Here is a 20,792-nt window from a genome sequence, read left to right on the forward strand (position 1 = left end):
GTGGGCTAACGGCCTAGCTATAGCTTGCACCACGTTAGCTGAAGAAAACTGTGTGAATAGTGCTTCTTTGGTCAAGAGAGTCTCTTTTGACCATAGCACGGTGAGGTGTAACCGGTCAGTTTAGTCAGCATAACGAGTAAACATGAGATGTACTAAACGAGAGAGCAAGCTGGCAATGGAATAGCTAGCTGAACTGAGTACTGTGTATAAACACTATAGCCGTGAGGCTAGTGTAGGCGTTAGCTAGCTAGCAGCTACCCTGCGTGATTAAGGTGAGCTATTGCTTGCACAGTGCTAGCCAAAGGGAAACGTGTGGGTGTGTTGTTCGACTTCGGCCTTCATACCATGAAGCGAAACCGGTCGGTCCAGTTAACACAAATTAGTGAATGTAGGTTAAACTAAACGAGAGAAGGGAGCTAGCAATACTACAGACTGGGCAGGTTGGAGGGCTAGTTAACTATGTTCTGAAGCGTGGGCTAATAGCCTAGCTAGAGGGACAAACTAAACGAGAGAGGAGAGCTAGCGATTCTACCTTGCCAGGTAAAACATCTAGTTGTAGTTGTATAGCAATTCTTTCCAGCTGTGATGGGTGAGTTGAAGGAGTCAGGCGCAGGAGGGTAAATCCCAGAATAACTGGATTTATTCCGGAAAACAGAGTTACGCAGTAATGCGTCAAAACAGTCCAGTGCACAAAACAGGCGCACTGGAACCAACAAGGCACACTGGGAAAATAACCAGGCGATACAAAATACAAGGAACTCCACCGAGCTTCACTATCCTCACAATAAACAATCACACACAAAGACAAGGGGGCAGAGGGAACACTTATACAGGTACTGATGAGGGGATATGAACCAGGTGTGTGTAATAAACAAGACAAAACAAATGGAATGATGAGATGAGGACTAGAAGGCCGGTGACGGTGACGACGAACGCCGAAGTCTGCCCGAACAAGGAGAGGAGGCAGCTTCGGAGGAAGTCTTGACAGTACCCCCTCCCTTGACGCGCAGCTCCAGCAGCGCACCGACACCGGTCTCGGGGACGGCCAAGAGGACGAAGGCCCCCCACCCGACGCCTCGAATCAAGGATGGAACAGAGTACGCCAGGGCCCCCTCGATATCCAGAGGGGGTGGAGGGACCTCCCACACATCAGACTCCTGGAGCGGACCAGCCACCACCGGCCTGAGGAGAGACACATGGAACGAGGGGTTATTACGATAATCTGGCGGGAGTATTAACCTATAGGTAACCTTGTTTATTATTCTCAGGACTTTGAATGGCCCCACAAACCGCAGGCTCAGCTTCCGGCAGGGCAGGCAGAGGGGCAGATTCCGGGTCGAGAGCCAGACCCGATCACCTGGCACAAAGACCTGGGCCTCACTGCGGTGGCAGTCAGCGTTGGCCTTCTGGCGACTCATGGCGCATTGGAGGTGGACGTGAGCAGCGTTCCATGTCTCCATGGCACGCCGAAACCAGTCATCCACTACAGGAGCCTTGGTCCTGATGTCATGGTGCCAGAACCGGCTGATAACCTAAAACACATTGAAATGGCATTAGGTTAGTGGAGGAGTGAAGGAGAGAGTTCTGGGCATATTCGGCCCATGGCAAAAACACCGACCACTCCCCCGGCCGGACCTGGCAGTAAGACTGCAGGAACCTTCCCACATCCTGATTCACCCGTTCCACCTGCCCATTTGACTCGGGGTGAAAACCAGAGGTCAGACTGACCGAGACCCCCAGACGTTCTATGAACGCCTTCCAGACCATGGACGTGAACTGGGGACCCCGGTCAGACACTATGTCCTCTGGCACCCCGCAGTGCTGGAAGACGTGTGTAAATAGGGCCTCCACAGTCTGCAGGGTCGTGGGGAGACCGGGCAGAGGAAGGAGGCGGCAGGCTTTGGAAAAGCAGTCCACAACGACCAGGATGGTGGTGTTACCTTGAGAGAAGGGAAGATCAGTATGGAAGTCAATATGCAAGTGGGAACATGGCCGTTGTGGAACTGGTAAGGGCTGTAACTTACCCGCTGGCAGGTGCTTAGGTGCCTTACTCTGGGCGCACACCGAACAGTAGGAGACATACACCCTCACGTCCTTAGCCAAGGTAGGCCACCAGTACTTTCCGGTCAGGCAGTACGACTGATACCTGGGTGACCAGAGGAGGGGGACGTGTGTGCCCAATAGATCAGACGGTCACGGACAAGAACAGGCACATACAGCAGCCCAGCTGGACAGTGAGGTGGAGATGGCTCTGTGCATAACGCCCGCTCTATGTCCGCGTCCATTGCCCATACTACCGGCGCCACAATGCAGGAGGCTGGGAGTATGGGGGTGTTGTCTATGGGCCTCTCCTCTGTGTTGTAGAGCCGTGACAGTGCGTCTGCCTTCCCGTTCTTCGTGCCCGGGATGTAAGATAGTGTAAAATCTAACTGGGTGAGGAATAGGGCTCACCTGGCCTGGCGAGGGTTCAGCCTCCTCGTTGCCCAGATGTACTCCAGGTTACGGAGGTCCGTCCAGACGAGGAAAGGGTGTTTTGCCCCCTCGAGCCAGTGCCTCCACACGGTCAGGGCTCAGACAACAGCCTACAGCTCCCGATCACCAACGTCATAGTTCTGCTCCGCCGGGCTGAGCTTCTTGGAGAAGAAGGCACAGGGGCAGAGCTTGGGTGGCGTGCCCGAGCGTTGAGATAGGACAGCGCCTATCCCTACCTCGGACGCATCCACTTCCACTACAAATGGTAGTGATGGATCGGGATGGGTCAGTACCGGGGCTGAGGTGAACAGAACCCTCAGGTTACTGAAGGCCCTGTCAGCCTCAGCAGTCCAGCGGATCCGGGACGGCCCACCCTTGAACAGAGATGTGATGGGAGCTGCGACCTTGCCAAAGCCCTGGATAAACCTTCGATAGTAGTTGGCAAAGCCAATAAATCGCTGCACCTCCTTTACCGTGGTTGGAGTCAGCCAATTACGCACGGCTGAAATGTGATCTCCCTCCATCTCCACACCTGAGGTGGTAATGCGGTATCCGAGGAAGGAGACAGACTGCTGGAAAAACAGACACTTTTCTGCCTTAGCATAAAGGTCATGTTCCAACAGTCGGGCCAGCACTTTGCGAACCAGGGACACATGCTCTGCGCGCGTAGCGGAATACACCAGAATGTCATCGATGTAGACCACTACACCGCGACCAAGCATGTCCCGAAACACCTCGTTCACAAAGGACTGGAAGACGGATGGAGTATTCATCAAACCTTAAGGCATCACCAGGTATCCGTAATGTCCCGTGCTTGTGCTTAATGCTGTCTTCCACTCGTCCCCCTCTCGGACACACACCAGGTTGTACGCACTCCGGAGATCAAATTTTGTGGAGAAGCGCGCCCCATGCATTGACTCGATCACAGATGGAATGAGGGGTGGAGGATAACTGTAACGTATCGTCCCCTTGTTCAGTGCTCGGTAATCAATGCAAGGGCGCAGACCTCCGTCTTTCTTCTTTACAAAAAAGAAACTTGAGGAGGTGGGCGAAGTGGAGGGACGTATGAACCCCTGGCGCAGGGACTCGGAGACGTATGTCTCCATAGCCTCCGTTTCAGCCTGCGACAGGGGATACACATGACTCCTGGGAGGCACAGCGTCTACCCGGAGGTTTATCGCGCAATCCCCTGCCCGATGAGGTGGTAATTTGGTTGCCTGTGTTTTGGAAAACGCGTGTGCCAAATCGAGGTATTCGGGAGGAATGCAAACGGTGGAGGTAGTGTCTGGACTTTCCACCGTGGTTGCACCAACGGAAACACCTAGACAACTACCCTGACACTCTCGCGACCACCCCGTGAGAACTCTCTGCGGCCATGAAAAGGTGGGGTTGTGTAGTGCTAACCAGGGAAGACCTAACACAACAGGGAAATAATGAGACTCAATAATAAAAAAAGTGACTTGCTCTCGATGAGTCTCGTGCGTAACCATTGTGACTGGTGCTGTAACTTCCCTTACGAACCCGGACCCTAATGGTCGACTTTCAAGTGCTTTGATGGGGAGTGGAAGGGATAGGGGAACCAATGTAATGCCTAGAAAATGTGCAAATGACCTGTCCATAAAGTTTCCAGTTGCGCCTGAATCGACCAGCGCCTTACACTGGGGAACTACCGTGTAATCAGGAAAGTGGATGTGTAGGGTACAGTGCGCAGCAGAGGGCTCTAAACAAGTGTGGGTGTTCGATACCTGGGGGGACGCGAGAGTGCCCTGCCTGCCGCCTCCAGACCCAAAAGTATGCAGACGACAGCGTGCAGCAAAATGTCCTCCCGTGCCAAAAGAGTGACAATGGCGCTGTCGTCCTCCGCTCTCCCGGATCGCTGCTTCACCCGAAGCGATGGATTGGGTTCTCCAGGTCGTCCAACGCCTGGAGAGGAGAGGACCCGATCTTTCGGGACCAGCTGAGCGACCAGATCCAGCCACCCACACCCCAGCACCCAGAGGGATTCATATATCTCGACCACTGGATTTTGACGGGACAGCTGCCCTCTGCCAGGGATTCGTCCTACAAATGGAATTATACTTCTTGAACATCAGCCCAGCTCCATCATCTCGTGATCCGGGTTGGGGGGCGGGGATAGAACGGGTAGCCACCTTCCAGGACGTGGTGTCCCGGCAGGCTAGCTCCCTTCGGACGTCCTCTCGTAGATGGCACCGGAAGTGGTCGATGAGGACCCGTTTGTTCCACCCGGACCCAGCGGCTAGAGTACGAAACTCTAGGGCGAAGTCCTGCACGGTCCTCGTCCCCTGCCTCAGGTGGACCAGCCACTCGCCCGCCTCTCTACCTTCGGGCGGGTGATCGAAGATGGCCCAAAAGAGGCAAGCAAACTCCCCAAAGTTGTCCAATGCAGCTCCTCCTTCACTCCAGACCGTGTTGGCCCACTCCAGGGCTTTCCCTGAGAGGCAGGAGACGAGGGCGGACACCTTCTCCCACTCCAATGGAGCCGGGCTGATGTTCAAGAAGTATAATTCAATTTGTAGGAGGAATCCCTGGCAGAGGGCAGCTGTCCCGTCAAAATCCAGTGGTCGAGATATATGAATCCCTCTGGGTGCTGGGGTGTGGGTGGCTGGATCTGGTCGCTCAGCTGGTCCCGAAAGATCGGGTCCTCTCCTCTCCAGGCGTTGGACGACCTGGAGAACCCGATCCATCGCTTCTCCCAAGCTGGTTAGCATAGTCGAATGCTCCTGGACCCGTGCCACGACTCCAGGCAGGTGCTCCTCTACTGCTGACTCCATGTTCAGGTGTGTGATTCTGTGATGGGTGAGTTGAAGGAGTCAGGCGCAGGAGGGTAAATCACAGAATAATAGGATTTTTTCAGGAAAACAGAGTTACGCAGTAATTCGTCAAAACAGTACAGTGCGCAAAACAGGCGCACTGGAACCAACAAGGCACGCAGGGAAAATAACCCAGCGATACAAAAAAAATATGTCTTTCTCCTACATACGCTCTGTGAATGGTTAAGTCCACTCAGTGATTCACTGCGCTTACGTCCAAACGAGTATTTGAAATTGAATCATTCAAATGTTTCTATCAAATGTATTTATAAAGCCCTTTTTACATAAGCAGATGTCACAAAGTGCTTATACAGAAACCCAGCCTAACATCCCAAAGAGCAAGCAATGCAGATGTAGAAGCACAGTGGCTAGGAAAAAACTCCCTAGAAAGGCAGGAACCTAGAGAGGAACCAGGCTCTGAGGGGTGGCCAGTCCTCTTCTGGCTGTACCGGTGGAGATTATAAGAGTACATGGCCATCAAGGCTAGATCATTTTTCAAGCTGTTCAAACATTCATAGATGACCAGCAGGGTCAAATAATAATCACAGTGGTTATAGAGGGTGCAACAGGTCAGCACCTCAGGAGTAAGCGTCAGTTGGCTTTTCATAGCCGAGCATTCAGAGGTCGAGACAGCAGGTGCGGTAGAGAGAGAGAGAGAGAGAGAGAGATAGCAAAGAGAGAGAGGATCGAAACAGCAGGTCCGGGATAAGGTAGCAAGTCCAGTGAACAGGTCAGGGTTCCAAAGCCGCGGGCAAAACAGCAGAAACTGGATCAGCAGCACGACAAGGTAGCACATCCGGTGAACAGGTCAGGATTCCATAGTCGCAGTAGAACAGCAGAAACTGGATCAGCAGCACGACCAGGTGGACTGGGGACGGGGACAGTCAGGAGTCGCCAGGCCAGGTAGTCCTGAGGCATGAAAATTAAAAGTATGAAAATGTATGCACTCACTACTGTAAGTCGCTCTGGATAAGCGCGTCTGCTAAATGACTAAAATGTCAATGTAAATGCATGGTCCTAGGGCTCAGGTCCCCCGGGAGGGGAGCGAGAGTGAGAGATGAGAGAATTAGAGGGAGCATACTTAAGATCACACAGGACACCAGATAAGACAGGAGAAATACACCAGATAGCTATTGCAGCATAGATACTGGGGACTGAGACAGAGGGGTCGGGGATCACTGTGGCCCCGTCCGACGATGCCCCCGGACAGGGCCAACCAGGCAGGATATAACACAACCCACTTTACCAAAGCACAGCCCCCACACCACCAGAGGGATATCAACAGACCACCAACTTACTACCCTGAGACAAGGCGGAATATAGCTCACAAAGATCTCCCCCACCACACAAGCCCGAGGGGGTGCAAGACCGGACAGAAGATCACGTCAGTAACTCAACCCACTCAAGTCGAGTATAACGTAAAAAACCTGGCATGACGTGATGCACCCCTCCTAGGGACGGTATGGGAGAGCATTAACAAGCCAGTGACTCAGCCCCCGTAATAGGGTCAGAGGCAGAGAATCCCAGTGGAGAGAGGGGAGCCGGCCAGGCAAAGACAGCAAAGGTGGTTAGTCAATCCAGCACCTTGCCGTTCACCTTCGCTCCCCTGGGCCTACTGAGATGATTCTTCAGTAAAGACTTAAAGGTTGAGGCCGAGTCTGCATCTCTCACATGGATCGGCAGACCATTCCATAAAAATGTTGCTCTATAGGAGAAAGCCCTGCCTCCAGCTGTTTGCTTAGTAATTCTAGGAACAATAAGCCTGCGTCTTGTGACCGTAGTGTATGTGTCGGTATGTACGGCAGGACGATATCATCGCGACATTGGCTAGCTAACCACATGAGCAGAACACATCATCGGGTATTATGATCGTCTTGTGCCGAACTGCGCATGTGCAGGCCTTCAAATCATAGGCACTCCTTCGATATAAAGTTGTTTTTGAAGAAAATGAAAACGTGTCAGTTTGTCACTTTCATGAGGTTGGACTAATAACATGTTCAACTACTTAAGACATTGGTTCGAATTTAGGTTGTGCCTTTAGATATTGAGAAAATGAACAACTAATGAATAATTTTTCACTTCTCTCATTGACTTCACACACCTTAAACCCCAGCCTGGTGCCAGATTGACAAAACACTAGTTACGAAAAAACGTAACAAGTTTCTTAAGGAAAAAAATAAGAAGTGCAATTCCTCAAAATGTTCTTAGGAATTCATCGTTTTCTTTTTCCTTAGGAAGAATCATAGGAAAAAACTTAAGAACATTTCCAATAACTTTATTGAGGAATAGCAACTTTGCTTAACTTTCTTCATAAGTCTATAGTTAAGGAAAAAATGTCAGTTGAGAATAAATGTCTTAAGAAGGTTTTGTGAATCTGGGCCGTGGTCTGTTTTGTCTGTTTCGTAAGCGTTCCCGGAAATCTCGTGATGTTGCACCTCTGGGTTTAGAAACTCTGTGGTTTTTGTTTTGATGGGACAGGAAGTGAAGTTTCATGAAACACCGGCACAAACTCACCAGCCAATCAAATGCATGGGAATAGAAGGGAGGGCGTAGTAATTGAAAGGTAAATAATCCAATCAAACGAATAAACCAGAAGTGAGGGCGTGACTGTTAAAAATGACGAATCAAATTAACATGATTTGAAAAACTCTGCCATACCACTGTCCAACCAAGCAACCTGCTGTTCCATTGAAATGAAGGAGTCGGGACAAGAAAGGCATGCAGCTTTTCTCAGCCAGTTGAAATCATGAATCAGCTGGCATCATTTTTATGGATATATAAAATAAATGTCAATTGAAAAAAGGTGAAACTAAACGAAGTTCAGCTAGTTTGCAGTCTTTCCAGCTTCAGTTTGAAGTGATTGTGTTGTTGGCTAGCTCCTCTGAACAACAGTGTCCTGACGAGTGAGCACATTTTCTATGCCACGTGAAATCGCGCCTCATTAGCTCATTGTTATGGATGTATCCAAATAAATGTAACTAGAAAACAGCTTAAACAAATGCAAATGCAGGTACTTTGCTGTTATTCTGGCTGCACTTTTTGACGTGACTGTAAGTTAGCCGTAGTTGGCTTGCTAGCAAGCAAGGGATAAGAACGTTGCCAGCCAGTATAGCAATAGAACATTTAGAACAAACGACTGGGTTGCGTCCATAGATACAGAACAAAAACACTGAAGTACTCGGTCGCGTCTCTAGCAACCGAACTGATAGAACGAACGACCAGCCGGCTTGGGTAGCAACCCTAGATTTGAGTCGGGACTATATCTTATGGAAGGATGAAATAGTATAAATAAATTCATCAAAGTAATGTTTAATGAAAATATGTCAATCATTATTTGAATATGTTGGTAACCCCTTGTATAAAAGTGATAATGCCCTTGAAGCCAGTGTTTGGAGGAGATATTGGCTCAGTTTGACTTCGTCTTGGGCCTAACAACACCTGTATCAATATATCCTCCAAACATCGGCTTCTCTGGCATTATCACTTATATGTAAAACAATCCATACATTTTAAATGCAGTACTGTTTTGAAAAGTTGAGACTTGTCCCACTGATTTTAGTGTGTGCTTTTTTTAGCTTTGAAATTCCAGCATTCAAGACCGTTTGTTTATTGGGCAAAATAACTTATTGTCTCCTGTAATTTCACAGGCTCTGGGCAGTTGGTCAAAATAACTCTGCTGAAGAGAAGCTGCGCTTTGCGGGGGCAACTGAAGACATGATGTCTGATGTGGAGAAAGACCCAGAGGACCCGGATGCATTTTTAATAACCTCTCCACCCTGGCGCTTCCCTGAGTTTGAGGACCTGATTGCATCAGCAGACCGGAGATGGGTCAAGCGAGCTTATGGGGAGAAAAAGCACAGTAAGAACGAAAACCGGTGCAACCGTCCAGCCCTACCCAGAACATCTGATTATGCAGTATACCACAGATGGTCACCTGCACCTTAGAGACTATTTTCACTGACTCTTCACACCTGCTTCTCAAGATACTTTTTGCACTGACCCCCACTCACTCACCCACCCTAACACACACACACACACACACACACACACACACACACACACACACACACACACACACACACACACAGAACATTACCCTCTTATTTTTACTACTCTTGAGAGGTGTAAGGATAATTAGGAGTCTGAGCGTCTGGAGGTGACGGGATGAAAATTGGGACTTCCACAACTGCCTGTCCTCCATACAATAACCTCATTCTCCAGTCAGGTGTCACATTTAAGCCAGAGGATCAGTTCACTGCCTGTAGTGTTTTTCTGCCTGTGAACATGACTGGCAAAAAATCAGTATGGTAAAATTGAGTAAACATTTTGGACGATATGGGTCCCATTATGCCTGGAGAAAACCAAACACTGCATTCCACAGTAAGAACCTCATACCAACGGCCAAGCATGGGGATGCTTTGGGGATGCTTTGCTGCCTCAGGACCTGGACGATTTGCCTTAATAGAAGCAACCATGAATTCTTCTCTGTATCAGAGAATTCTACAGGAGAATGTCAGGCAATCCGTCTGTGAGCTGAAGCTGAAGCGCAGCTGGGTCATTCAGCAAGACAATGATCCAAAACACGCAATCAAGTATACATGAAAATAGTTAAAAAGCAACAAATTTGAAGTTTTGGAATGGCCTAGTCAAAGTCCAGACCAAATCCCAATTGAAATGTTGTGGCAGGACTTGAAATGAGCAGTTCACGCTTGAAAACCCACAAATGTTGCTGAGTTAAAGCAGTTCTGCATGCAAGAGTAGGCCAAAATTCCTCCACAGCGATGTGAGAGACTGATCAAAAACTTCAGGAAGCATTTGGTTGCAGTCATTGCAGCTAGAGGTGGCACCACCAGTTATTGAGTGTAAGGGGGCAATTACTTTTTCACACAGGGGAATTGGGTATTACATAACTTTGTTAATTAAATCAATAAAATAAGTATACTTTTTTTTTGTTATTTGTAAACTCAGGTTCACTTGATCTAATATTAGGTTTTGGTTGAAGATCTGATAACATTCAGAATCATAAATATGCAAAAATAGAGAAAATCAGAAAGGGGGCAAATACTTTTTCACGGCACTGTAAGCTTGAAACAATGTAGGGGAGGGGAGGAAATGAAGTTAGGATCGTCAGGGGTTAAGTTAGCAACAGGATCAGGGGACCACAACCTTAACCCTAGCGTCATGTCTAAATCCCGGTTCAACCCTGACCCTTAACCACAACCCTAAGCTTGCAGAGTAAGACCTTGTCATTGCTGCAAAGGTTTAGGCACCAAAATGACCCAGAGGTTAATGTTTTAATGAGTCAGTTTGAAAGGGCAGCTGAGCCATTGAGGGCTCTTGAATCGGAGTACAGACAAATTAAGTACTTTACTGAGACAAGGTTTTTCATCCAACCCCAGGTAGAAAACTTCCCTGGGGTTTCCTACGTGCAACAACTATAGTCAACGTCAGGCACAGTAAAACAGGTTGCGGTACAGGACACATTTCGGTAACACTTTATTTGACACCCAGTGTCATAACACGTTTTGACATGGTCATCACCATGTCATAATGTCATAACAGCTAACATTACTTGTCATAACCTGTTATAATATGGTCATATCATTGTCATGACTCATATATTTACACCTGTTGTGTAATATATTGCATTATTTTATGGCTGGTTATGACACCTACATAAGAGTGTCAAAACCCACATTTATTCAAATTCGTTTTTTCCTGCCAAGAAGTTTCCTTTCGTTTGAAAGTTTGTTTCTTAAATCCTTTGTTGTTGTTGTAATGTATTCTTTACAGTCATGTTTTTTTTCCCCATTATATTTTAAATCACTTGTAGAAAATACACTTTATGACACTGTCATGAAGCATTATGACCATCCTGTGTCACCTTACTTGGACTAAGAAAATACACTTTATGACACTGTCAAGAAGCATTATGACCATCATAATCATATAAGCCAGATAGGCCTATCACGTACATGCCCTGATATCAGTCAAAAAGAGGGTGTCGTGTCCTGCTCCTGAAATCTGCTCCTGCATTCATCCCAGTCATCAGCAACAGAGCATTGGGTTAGGTGCATGACATCAATGTGTGCGCAATTACAATGATAATTTAATATGGTAAATTTAAATAAAAATATAACATAAACATACTGTTGACACATAGGCTATGGTGTAATAGAATGTTTTGTGTTGTGTGGTACATTTTGTGGGTTTTGACACTCTTATGTATGTGTCATAACCAATCATAAAATAGTTACCGTGGTAGGTTTTGTGTGTTTTTACACTCTTATGGAGGTGTCATAACCAGCCAGAAAATAACGCAATATATATCACAGCAGGTCTAAATATGTCATGACAGTGTTATGACCATATTATAACAGGTTATGACAAGTTATGTCAGCTGTTATGACATATTATGACATGGTTATGACCATGTCATAACCACGGGTCATAACGGGTCATAACATGTTATGATGCTGGGTGTCAAGTAAAGTGTGACCCACATTTCAATACATACCTTTGCGTCCTTTAATGAAAACAATTTTTGAGACTCCAGACACTATGAAAACAGTTTTGAAATACCAGCAAAATAGTGAGGGTGCACTGCATGACTATCACCATGGACAGCTGTATAAACACCATCCCCTCTTCTCCACAGAGCTGTCCATCCCCCTGGTGCTTTATAATGACGATTGTGAGACTGTGACTCCGCTAGGCCCCAATACTTCAGTGCATAAACTGGGTTTGATTTACTTTCTGATAAAAAGCTTGCCCTCTCAGCTACTGTCTTCCGTCTCTTCATGCTTTTTGTTAGCGGTGTATAAAGCAGATGATGGGAAAACTTATGGCATCGTTTCAGTCCTTAAGCGTATTGTTTCTGATATCAAGGATCTAGAGTATATCTGCTGAGGCGCCAGAAATGTCTGGTACAGTCAAAATAAGTGTTGTCCAGGTTTGTTGGGATAACTTGGGGCTCAATGCTTTATTCGGATACAATGAAAGCTTCATAGCCCATAGTTGTTGTTGCTAGTGCAGAGTGCAGTGCACAAAGAGGAGTTGTGTGCACAGACCGTAGAGAACGCAACTGTTGCGCAATTCTATTAACTACTACTTAAGATTTCTTCCTCTTGTTATTGGTGACAAGGTACTCTCTGGAAACAAGCATTGGGGACTTCTGCATTATATTCTCCCCCTCAAAATATAATTCAAGACCACCACACACTATTCCTTTAGCTTTTTCCCCATTTGCACCTGAAGCCAAAGCATCACTTCATGCTGCACTACCCAAGAGCTTTCAGGACGCTTGGGCCACTAGTGCACTTTTGGACAATGCGATTTGAGACAAAGCACAGTTTTTTCAAAAGGTTAAGCCATATTGTCTGTCAGACCAATGCATTCAGACACCAGATGATGCTGTGCTACCGCCTTCTGTCAGGCAAGCTTTTCACAAAAGACATAGAAATTGCAACTGGACATAGCTCCACACTGTCCTCCGTAGAAGGTTTCAAAGACGTCCTTTATGGGCTTGATGGTATTCCTTTTATCAAGGAAATATATGTTCCATCATGGGTAAGAGTGAATGGGACAGAGTATCGGCCAGGGACAGCAGTGGAGAAGGTGGAAAGTTTAAAGTTCCTCGGCGTACATATCACTGACAAACTGAAATGGTCCACCCACACAGACAGTGTGGTGAAGAATGCGCAACAGCGTCTCTTCAACCACAGGAGGCTGAAGACATTTTGCCTGTCTCCTAAAACCCTCACAAACTTTTACAGATGCACAATTGAGAGCATCCTGTCGGGCTGTATCACCGCCTGGTATGGCAACTGCACCGCCAACAACCGCAGGGCTCTCCAGAGGGTGGTGTGGTCTGCACAACGCATCACCGGGGGCAAACTACCTGCCCTCCAGGACACCTACAGCACCCGATGTCACAGGAAGGCCAAAAAGATAATCAAGGACAACTACCACCCGAGCCACTGCCTGTTCACCCCGCTATCATCCAGAAGGCGAGGTCAGTACAGGTGAATCAAAGCCGGGACCGAGAGACTGAAAAACAGCTTCTATCAGACTGTTAAACAGCCATCACTAGCACAGAGAGGCTGCTGCCTACATACAGACTTGAAAATCACTGGCCACTTTAATAAATGGAACACTAGTCACTTTAATAATGCCACTTTAATAATGTTTACATATCTTGCATTACCCATCTCATATGTATATACTGTATTCTATACTATCTATTGCATCTTAGCCTATGCCGTTCTGGCAATGACATTGCTCATCCATATATTTATATATTCTTATTCCATTCCTTTACTTAGATTTGTGTGTATTAGGTATTTGTTGCGGAACTGTTAGATATTACTTGCTAGATATTGCTGCACTGTCGGAACTAGAAGCACAAGCATTTCGCTACACTCGGAATAACATCTGCTAACCCTGTGTATGTGACCAATACATTCGATTTGATTTGATTTGAATGACTGTGCTGGCGTTATGCTCCACAGATGGAGAACCCCAGTTTGGTCTTATAAAACCAGTTGCAGCCGACGCCGAAGTGAAATTAATCATTCAAAGATGGGTAACGATAGGTTTCACCTATCATTACCTTGCCTATGCGGTGACACCTGGTCATATTCTGGAGGCACTAAGTGTTAGTCAGTTGTATGATGTCGACCCTTTACATGCATTTAGGACATTCAATAGTGAGGATGACTACTATTATTCCCCACTACGCTATAGGCTCTTTTAGTATCACAGTAACACACAGGCCAAAAAACAGGGTTGGGGTCAATTCTGTTTTAATTCCAGTAAATTCCTGAATTAACTGGAATTAGAATGCAATTGACTCCAACTCTGCCACACACACACACCAATTTTTTTCAGCATAACTGTATATAGCATAGACCAATTCTTGGTTATTAAATGGCTGCATGTTCCTTCCACCTCTGCAACGTTTGTGAGGTTAGATCGATTTGCCTTATATTGCTCATATTTTGTTTTTTAAAAAGGTACATCAAATTTTAACAAAAACAAAAAAAGAATAAGAATAACGTCCACCCGTTCCACAAAAAGGATCCTTACCAAGATCATGCTGCCGTCAACGCAGCCTCACAATCGGCAACCCAAGCCGGTGAGACTGCGACCCTTGTCACCCAAGCCAGTGGAGTGTCTACAAACTTTGTAAGTCTTTTCACTCATTGTCTTTCTTAAAGTAAACTTTGAACACAGTAGAAAATTGTATTGAAATATGTCATCAAAAATATGTGTTTGTTTAATTCAGAAGGACATCAGGAAAATACCAGAAAAATCCAACCCTGATGGTCCCGCCATTCTCCACTCCCTGGATCAAGAAAACCACCTGAGCCACTCAGAGAGTGGCCGGGAGACTCATGGGCGGCGCACAATTGGCCCAGCGTCGTCCAGGGTAGGGGAGGGAATGGCCGGCAGGGATGTAGCTCAGTTGATAGAGCATGGCGTTTGCAACGCCAGGGTTGTGGGTTCGATTCCCATGGGGGGCCAGTATAAAAAATAAAAATAAAATGTATTCACTAACTGTAAGTCGCTCTGGATAAGAGCGTCTGCTAAATGACTAAAATGTAAATGTAAATGTAAAATACCAGAAAAATCCAACCCTGATGGTCCCGCCATTCTCCACTCCCTGGATCAAGAAAACCACCTGAGCCACTCAGAGCGTTGCAAGATGGTGCACATCTTGGTCACCTACATGATGGAGAAGTTTGGTGAAATGTGAGTAAAGGCATGGAATAAAACGGATCACTGAATGATCGATGAATGATAATTTAACAATGATCACTGAATGATCACTTAACAATGATCATTGATTGAATGATCACTTGATCAAATAGCTGGAATTCTTTCTCCACTAAGACCGACTTCGGGACAAAAAAAAAGAGATGGGCATGGCACTGATCTCAGAACTCCGTTGTCTGAAAGACGATGGGGCGTGGATATGCAAGTAAATGCAAGAATCAACTCAAATTAAAATCAAATAACGTAAGTAAATGTCATGTTTGCTGTCCTCTCCTGGACTCTCACCTTGCCGCGGTAGAGAGGCTTGCGTACTCCGATGACCCTTTGAGTTATCACACCCTGCAGGTGCAACCAAGCCGGACAGGTCGAAGGGTAGGAGGCAGACAAAGCAGTCCCTGGTCCTCCAGGTTGGGGGTTTCTGTACTGTTTATTCCTTGGTTTCTTAATTAACATAAGGTATTCAGAGTGAATAATTAATTTGTAATAAGGATTGTGTTTACCCTCACCATCAGAGTTGACAGAGTTGGAGGTGTTCCGCATGACGTAGTGGCTAAAGAGTAACTGAGATCCACCAAACCAGGTCGAAGCATTTATGAGGGTCACCATACTACATCGGGCGGCATGGATTCAGGAGAACAGCAGCAAAACTCTACAGGAGATAATGCTGGAGTGGCCGAGAATATATGAAACCCCAGGAATGGCTACTATAACTTGAATTTATTCATTACAATTTTTACATTTTAGTCATTTAGCAGACGCTCTTATCCAGAGCGACTTACAGTTAGTGAGTGCATACATTCTTTTTTAATTTTTCATACTGGCCCCCCGTGGGAATGAATGGTAAATGATTAGGGTATAGATTCCAAATGTGTAATTATGTAGCTTGTTCTAATTTCATGTTCAAAATGTCCATTTAGGTATCACAGGACTGTACGAGTTTTGGCTCCCATTGATAGCGGAGAAGGTCCTCCTCTTCCCCAGAAAGGAGAAGAAGGCCAGCAACCTTTTCCCAGACTCTGAGGAAACCTTGACACCGGGTAAGACATTACGTGACCTGTGGAGGAGTTTCTCTTTCTTGTGCTGCTTTTGATCTAACTTCTAATTCTGAGATACGTTTCAAATGTGGTTTTCCTCTAGATGCACGTGGTGATGTGGCCCTGAAGGTGATCCCTGCCATCCTGCCCCTATCACCGTACAGAGTGGAAGGCAAAACCTTTCGCCCCCACCTGTGAAAAGGCCAAGCGGGTCTTCATAGATGTGCAACCTGTAAGTGTTAAACAATAATTAAGTAATAAGGCCAGTCAGCATCCAGGACCCAAACTACCCAATTTATAATAATACATATGTGACCATATTTACAATGCTGCCAACCTGCAAATGCTACAGATGGAAGTTTGTCAATGAAGTCATTTCAAATAGTTGTCAACTTTAAAAACGTGATCACCTACATGCTATGTTGGACAATTTATGAGGTACATAAACAACATTCTAAAACAACTGATGCACTTTTGTTGTGACTTTTTCAGGTCGGAACCAACATGGTGCAGTATCTGGAGAAGTCGGCGAGGAGGGAGGAGCCCTTAGTCCTGCAGCTGGGCAACAAACACCACTGCTCTCAGGCTTTCCTCATTTTCAACGGAGCCACCTCTGAGCAGGAGATCCTACTCAAGGCTGTGGATTGCTGCTTTCAACTTTTTTATGTGTACAATATAAAATACCCATGGGAGTCTGCCTCTACTTGCGAGTTTCTACAACATGTTGTGTATGCATCGCCAGGAGAAAGTCCCTCCAACCATTGTCGGCTACTCAAAAGTTATATTCCAGTCGTTTTTTTGTTTCATTGTGGGAAATATGTATGGGCGGGAAAGGAATTGCTTTTGAATGGTACTGTAAGTCCATCCCACAGAACAGTACCATACTGTATTTTTGGAGCACCAAAAACCTTTTGACCACTAGGGGGTGCATTGTAGTTTCTAGCTCAGTAACATATTTGGGGCGTGCCTTGTAAGAGGCTTTATTTGTTCCACCCGTTAGTGAGAGCTTAACTAGTATAAGAAGGCTTTCTGGAGTCTCTTTGAATGCATTCCCAATGTCTCCATGGTGTGTGTTTCCTTGTGTGTTTATAAAGAAGCCCTCTTTGTAGGCTGCCTTCACATTCGTTTGGTAGTAGATAGAAATTTAACTGGTATGTGGTAGTAATGCCCCATCAATAAAACATGTATAGGGGACAGAGTTGAGTGCCAGAAATTAAATGCTATTAGTTAAATGCACAAAAATGAATATGACATGTAGTTATTTATTTGTTTACTGTTTAATAAATGCATATTTGCAAAGCAAAGCAATGTCATTCCTCATTAGTAGGCCAATCAGAATGACAGAGGGTTTTAAATGTAAGAATGGATTTTGGAATTATTATTATTAGGACATGAAAATGATAAACAAAGAAAATAAAATAAAAACAAATATTATCAATGGGTTATTATAAAACGGCTATTGGGATAGCCTAATGGATTGGATTCAAATAACCCAACTCTAGGTGCTATAGTGACTAATCAAAAGACAACCATCGCGCTCTCCCAGAAGCTTGGCTGGTGCAGTAAACAAAATAACATTGAATAATGAAGTAAGCTTTATGCAACATATTTTTGAGTGCAAACCCTTTACACCTCTTTGTTTAGGTGCTATAGTGACCCATAGTTGGCTTATCGGTTCGGTTATTTTTAACCCATTTGTTTTTTGTGAGTACTCATACAATTTGGGGTTCTAAGAAGCGTGTCCTCCTCTTACATGGTAGGGCTACTTCTGGCAACTGTAGCATATTCCGCTGTTTTTTTATAAAGTTTTTAGCACCGTTGCATTTGATGTAAACACCATGGCAATTATGCATTCCAATAGCAATTATATGCAACATGCATCAATCCACTGTAAGCCTAACAATGCATGTATCAGTATCATTATCTAGCCTATATATAGCTGGGATAAAATCTAAATCTGTGCAACCACTTATTGATAAGGGGTAGCTAGCCTAAACCCCAGCAGATATTTCACTGCTCCCTTCTTGTAATTCACTCATCTCTGCTGGCAACTCGCCTATCTCTTCACCCCTCTCTACCAAAGCGTCAGCAGTCCTTTCAGTCTTCGATGCCCTCTGTCTATACAAGGTCATCAACTGAGGGGTGTGACGGTCAATCTCAGCATATAAAATGTTTGGCAGGTTCTGGTTTGTAATTCGCTGGAACTCTGCAAACACCTACATTTGGAATAGACAGACAACAAAGGATAGTATTTAGAAGTTATCACAAGTTTGGAACACGGTATCACAGTTTAATTAAGTATAACTAATATATTAAAGCAGGTAAAATGTGTAAAAACAGCATTGCAATTTGACCTGCGACCATGCGCAGAGCAGGCCAGAGATCAAGGAACTCCTTTACAGGTGGTGTGTTGGTGACTATATCCTGGCCCTGCAGGGTGAATGTGGTCTGCATCTTCATATCGATCAGGGGTAAATTCCTTTCAGTCTTCTGAACTTCTTGGACCATTTCCTGCCTCAGCGTTTCAAGACTCCCGAGTCCTCTCCAAGGTGGAAGTTAGGCAGAAAGTTAGCTTCAGCCCGCTTAGGTCTCTTTATGTTTGAGTGTGGTGGTTCATTCTCTGGATTGCTTCTGCTTCTTTTTCCTGCGTTTACGGAGACCTCCTGACAACCTGCTCTCCTCAACTTGGTTCTGTAGTTACCCGTCTTGAATTTGATGCTGTTCTTCCATCCATTCCACCCAGTGTCAGATCCTGCCTCTTTCAGACAGGGGTGTTTCGTAACAAGAGCTTCAGCTGCCTTTCCTATCTCTGTCATTTGGGTAAGCCTTGAAACTGTACACAGTAGTAGCAACTTCCTCTAAGATGTCATGTTTTTGGTCTCTAGACAACTTAATATATTTTCCATTCCAAGGCAGCATTTCCTTCTCCAAGCTTCAACTCTACCTCTAATGCAAAAGTAGGCATGGGAAATACTTCTGGCAGCCACCTATTGAGGCGCTCTGGGGAAGACATCTGAAAGTATTTGTGTCAGCTGTAGAACTTGTATCTCCTCCTTCCACTAAAAGGCGCAGAGAAAATAAACATTGTTATTCACAAGATATATCTGAGCAATTTTGCAGAACTGAGGCAGCCCCCCCATTGACTCCAACTGACAAACATGCCAGGGACATGCCATCAACGGTGACCTTCGATGTAGTGTAGATTGTGTTGCTTGTCGTCTGTCCCCCAATGTATACTTGAGCTACTTCTGGTAGTGTTGAAACTAGGATAGAGTTAACATTAGATGTTTGGGTCTGTGGTGTGAAAAACAATGGAGCACTGAGATGATATGCCATCATGTACTGGTGTCTGGTTGCCACTGTCTTCAAAATGTTCTTAAAGTTCTGTGTGTGGTGTACAACACTTTTGAAGAAACAATGTTTGCCCTCAAACTGCATAGTCCTGATGTGCACCAAGGGCCCAAAACACTTAATAAGGTTGGGATAGTGCTCGACATAGTGATGTTTAGGGCAAAGTTTATATTCAGGGAAGATCTCTTTAAGAATCTGTCTGTGGTCAATAATTTTACACTTGTAGTGTATTGAGATTATGATGGTGTTAAATGTTTTTAAATGGAACTGAAAGAATGTTCATTTTAGTATCAAGAGGGAATGTTTTAGTGTAATGTCACATACAACAGACAGGAAGTGTGTTGTAGACAGGGGAGACTGGTGATTGGCCAGAAGAGGGAGCATCTTTTTGCATTGTTTATAAATAGGGGCTAGACTACAGAAAGGGCAGAACGGCCATTCCAATCTGAGGCGCCGTTCTCCGGGTGTCATGTCACCTGTCACTTATGCTGAAGCTTGTGATCTGAATAAACCTTATGATCAACGTTCAGTATGAGCGGACTCCTTTGTTCATCAGCAATAATTGCCACCACTCACTCGATACGACAAATGGCGCCCAACGTGGGGCTGGTCTGCATCTCTCCTTTGCTCATTCGTAGCCGCCAAGCTGACTTCGGTCTGGAGTCATGACCAGACAAGGGTGAGTGTTCCTCACAGCTAAGTTGTTAGTTTTGTTACTGCTTGTGTACACTGGAGGAATGTACCATTACGACCGTGCCTCGGGTGGCGTTATTGCTGTTGACTAGGAGGCTGAAATAAATATTCTAAATTTGGTTGATGGGTAAACGGTAAATAATAGGAAGTCTAGAACAATGGATTGGTAGTGAATAAAATGCAGATATACGTATACAATATTAGAGCATTGTGAATCTGGAAAGACCCCCAGCGGGGGCGACTCGCAGGAGTGGGCTACAAATCCTGGGCGACGTATTAGACTTTGTCAGGTTGGTTCTGGGAACTATGACGTGAACGATGATATTGTATGTTATACTCCTCTTATAGCCGACGGGAGATATGTTGGGGGTAACCGCTCGATATGATATTCATGGCTCAAGGCAGCATAAAGTTAGACGGAGATATATAAATAATGATTTGGGCACAATGCAAGGTTACTTAGGGCGTGGTAGGCCGCAGTTAGCTAAAGGCTAAGGCTAAGGTTAATGCTAAATGGGAGTGTGTTTCATGCTACATGGTACATGGCGGCTAATGCTAAATGCTAATTGTGTTGTGTGCTACATGCTAATGTATCCTTAGAGGTCCCATTGCGATGGACTAAGCCTCTTAAAAT

Source organism: Coregonus clupeaformis, chromosome 1 (genome assembly GCF_020615455.1).
Source record: "Coregonus clupeaformis isolate EN_2021a chromosome 1, ASM2061545v1, whole genome shotgun sequence".
Taxonomy (NCBI): domain Eukaryota; kingdom Metazoa; phylum Chordata; class Actinopteri; order Salmoniformes; family Salmonidae; genus Coregonus; species Coregonus clupeaformis.